General features: G+C 47.3%; 1 non-coding gene across 1 annotated transcript; it reads left to right on the top strand.

The window, feature by feature from the left end:
• Positions 1-3474: 3474 nt before the first annotated feature.
• Trnaa-ggc lies at positions 3475-3546 on the top strand. Its single transcript has one exon. It is a non-coding gene; the product is annotated as a tRNA-Ala (tRNA).
• The last annotated feature ends 983 nt before the right edge of the window (positions 3547-4529 follow it).

The following is a 4529-nucleotide window of genomic DNA, read 5'->3' as shown; positions in this document are numbered from 1 at the left end:
GCTGGTCCTGTGCCGGACTGAGGTTGCTCCATCCAAGTTGGGGTGTTCATGAAAGCAGCTCTGCCTCTGAATGAATCAGCTTGGAAATTTACACAGTGACACACCTTGTTCACAGGTATTCCTAGTATGAATGAATAGTGTCTTAAAGCAATCAGTGAGGGTTTTGCTTTGGGTTTATTGATCTGAATTCACCCACTACACAACTTACCACTGAATGGGGTATAAGTCAATGATCTTAATATATTCACAAAGTTGTGCAACCATCACCATAATTGATTTTCAAACATTCCATCACCCCAAAAAAGGGCATTTCCCCTTTTCTGTTAACCCCCAATTTCCCTCCCTCCCACCCAGGCTATGACACTAATCTATTTTGAATTGGCAAACTCTAGACATTTCAAAGAAATGGAATCATATAGGTGACCTTTAGTGTCTCCTTTCTTTCACTTTGCAAAACATCTTCTTTTTTTTTCTTTTTTTGCATTTTTATTGGTGCATTATAATTATCGATTACGGTGGGATTCATTGTCACATACTTGTACGTGCACTCAGCCTAACAATGTCATTTGGCCAATATCTCTCCGCATTTTCCTTTTCCTCCCCTCTCCCTGTGCCTGGCCCCTTCATCGACTCTATGGATCTCCCTTCACATTGAGCCCCCCTACCATCACCCTTTTTTTCCTTTTTCTCCTCTGGTTTCCACATATGAGGATATATGACCCTTGAATTTCTGAGTTTTACTTATTTTGTTTAACATAATGCTCTCAAGTTCCATCCATTTTCCTGCAAACGGCATCCTTTCGTTCTTCTTTATGGCTGACTAAATCTCCATTGTGTTTACACGCCACATTCTCGCTACTCATTCATCCATTGATGGACACCTGGTCTGCTCACATAGTTTGGCTATTGTGAATTGTGCTTAGCAAAATATTTCCAAGGCTTCTTCATGCTGTAGCGTGTGTAAGTTCTTCACTCCTTTTTAAGCTGAGTAATGCCCATTGTTCATCCATCCATCCATCCACTGGTGGACATTTGGATTGCTAGGCTGTTTGGCGATAGGAACGATGCTGCTATGAATATCTGTGTAAGCAAGTTTTTAAAATATGCTTTTCTTTTGGAATCACCAGCCAGAATCTATATAAATGTCCTTAAGAGAACCCTGTGTACAGTCCCAATGCACGAGGATACCATGGCTGTGAAAGGATGCCATTTGCAGGAAAAAGGGTGATGGTAGGGTGGCTCATGAAATGTGAAGGGAGATCCATAGAATCGATGTGATTTATCCGGAGGTAGATAGAGCTTAAGCTCCAAGGACCTTAGCAATGGCCCTCTCGAGGTCAAATGTTTTTGCAAATTTTGCAGAGGTGAAATATCTAACTGCATTCAGTTAAAGATTGCTTCTGTTCATTCTGGCTCGCCCGCCCCAGCCCCTGCTCTCCCCTGCTCTGCCTACGGTGGCTGCAGGCGTTTGGAATCTAATGAGACTTAGGTCAGGTGGCATATAGTTACCCGGTCACGGTCAAGTCTGCATGTGTTATTGCAGAAAAGGCTTCCGGAAATGCTGCCACGGGGACAAAAGGACGGTGCAGGGCCAGAGAGTGCTCAGCCAAGTGCAGGCGAAAGAGTGCTGGTAGACAGCTTGGCTGAGGAGTGATTAAAAAAAAAAAATCTGGATGAAAACAAAGGTTTAATTGTCCTCCATTTTGTGATCTTCTGGTGTCAGTGGTGGGGACCAAGAAATGAGGCCATCTGAGGTGTGTTGTGTGGAGGCACCTCCAGGAACTTCCAGTGGGAGGTCCATGGGGGCAGGTGGAGCTGGCACTCAAGAGGGAAGGTGGGTGGCCGCAGTCAACATGGAAGCTTCTGGTACATGGATGCTTATGAGAGGGAGCGAGGGAGGGTGCTACAGAGTGAGGAGGGCAGTTCTGAGGCTACAGAGGACAGAAGGGGAGGCGCCCACAGAGGAGGCTGGGCTGACCAGCAGAGAAGGAAGAGGCCCCAGGAGGAGACCACAGAGGTGATCAGGGATCTGCTTCAGCAACGAGAAAGCCAATGGTGTCCATGGTGGGATCGCAAGTCAGGCTGAAGAGTTTGTGTATCAAAGGGAGAAGGCACGTTAGCCCACAGTCGAGGGCCCCAGGGTGCTCAGACACAGGTTTATAGGAGATGCTAGACGGACAGAGGTTGCCAAGGGCTGGAGGGAGAGGAGAGCAGGCGGAGCTCGGGGACGTGGGGCATGGCAGGGCAGTTGTTCTGTGCGATTCTGTCGAGTGTGACAGTGTGTCGTTGAAACCCCAAGAGCTTTATGTCAGAGGGTGAACCTTCTTAATGTATGTAACTCTAAAACACTTGGGAGGTTGAGGGGTCCCAAGGTGGCACACAGGCTGTGACAAAAGAACCTATCCATGCTGTAAATATGTGGCATCGCCTCACTGAAAGATGTGGGGGAAGGAATGATCTGAAGTGCCCTAAGAACAGCATAAGAGGGCTGGGGTTGTGGCTCAGCAGTAGGGCGTTCACCTAGCACGTGGGAGGCGCTGGGTTCCATCCTCAGCACCACATACAAATAAATAAATAAAATAAAGGTGTTGTGTCCAACTACAACAAAAAAATAAATATTTTTTTTAAAAAATGAACAGTGAGGCCCTGGGTTCAGTCCCCAGCACCAGTGGGGAATTAAATATAAACACCCTAAGTTATGGAAGTCACCTGGAAACGAATGGAGACCAAGACCAAAGCCAAGACCAAGACCAAGACCAAAGCTGGGCCTGGTCACACTTCAGGGCCACTGCGTAGCAGTGCTACAGATAAGCAGCAACGTGAAGTTCATCGTTGCCAATATTCCAGCCAAAGGCTCACAAACTTTCTGCCAAAGGCCACACAGTACCTACTTCATGGCCTCACCACCTCCATGGTCAGACCCCCTCAGCGGGCTCCCCCTCAGCTCTGCCATTACAGGGACAGTGCCTCAGGCAAGGCTGGAAATGCATGGACCAGACTGAATCCCAGGAAGACTTTATTTATGGACCAGGATGGAATTTCTAGGCTTTTCTTTCTTTTTTTTTTTAATTTTTAATTTAGTCTTTAGTTTTCAGTGGACACAACATCTTTGTTTGTATGTGGTGCTGAGGATCAAACCTTGGCCCCATGCATGCCAGGCGAGCACACTACCGCTTGAGCCACATCCCCAGCCCCAATTTCTAGGCTTTTCATGTGTCATGAGATGTTGTCCTTCTTTAGCCTCTACTTCCCACTCCCTGACCACTTAAAAACATAACAACCAGGCTAGGGGTGTAGCCCAGTGGTTGAGTGTTTGCCTAGCACATGAGCCCTGGGTTTGATCCCCAAGACCACAAAAAAAAAAAAGAAAAAAACCTTCCAGCTACTCGGGAGCCTGAGGCAGGAGAATCGCAAGTTCAAGGCCAGCCTGGACAACTTAGTGAGACCCTAATGTCAAAACAAAATAAAGAGGGCTGGGATGTAGCTCAGTGGTAGAGCGCTTGTCTGGCATGCATGAGGCCCTGGGTTCAATCCCTAGCACTGCAAACCAAAAAAAAAGGAATAATCATTTTTAGCTGATAAAAAATAAAAGGGGATGGGGGGCTTGGGCTATAGTTTCACAGGACTTTTTCTAATAATTTTTTTAACAGGTGTTAAGGTGTAGCTCAGTGGTAGAGCCCAGAGTTTAGCATGCAGGAGGACCTGGGTTTGATTCCCTGCACCAAAAACAAAATCCAGATGTAAAAAAAAAAAAAAAAAATGACCCTGAGGCTGGTTATTCAGTTCCTGGTGTCAAATCTGAGTTATAAAAAATGTAAAATGTAAGGGCTGGGTGTGCAGCTCAGTGGTCTAGGTCTAGCATTTGTCTAGCATGTGGAGGCCCTGCGTTCAATCTCCACCATTGGCGAAAAAAAAAAAAAGTCAAATTGAGGCTGTTTCCACACATAGACACCCCCCACCTCTACCACCTCCTGGGGACTTGATATTTGACCCACTCAAAGTCACTTTCCCAGCTATCCCCCATTCAGAACTCGGGACTTGTGACCTCATCAGCCGTTCAGGAACAAGATGCTTCTAAAGGACCGAGATGGAAACGTGATCCACTGCTCTCAGGGGTGCCTGCAAGGGCCCAGATGGGGGCAAGTTCCCACCGTGTCCTTAATATCAGGGTCCAAGCTCCAGGCTGGGTTCTCGGTTGAAAACTGGCTGTCCCTGCGGTTGCCTAAGAATTGTTGGCAGCTCCAGGCGTCTCCTAGAGGATGAACTGAGCCCCTTTCCACTCCAAAGGCAAGCCCCAGGAGTGAGAGATGACAGCCAGAGGAAGAAACATGGCCAACCTGTCCTAGGACAGCAAGTTCCCGGGAGCTAGCTGCTGGGACCCTGCCAGGATAAGCCTTCCTCCCAGGGACCAACAGACAAGGCAAGGGAAGGAAGAGTCACCAAGCGTGTGCCCCAGACTGGGAGGCACTTAAAACTGCCCTGTAGGTGAGGCAGATCGTTCTTCAATTTAAAAACTATCTTTATAAAAT

The sequence above is a fragment of the Marmota marmota genome, unplaced genomic scaffold (genome assembly GCF_001458135.2).
Source record: "Marmota marmota marmota unplaced genomic scaffold, marMar, whole genome shotgun sequence".
Classification (NCBI taxonomy): domain Eukaryota; kingdom Metazoa; phylum Chordata; class Mammalia; order Rodentia; family Sciuridae; genus Marmota; species Marmota marmota.
The sequence above is the reverse complement of the archived record's forward strand: the minus strand, read 5'-3'. Positions and strand labels throughout refer to the sequence as shown.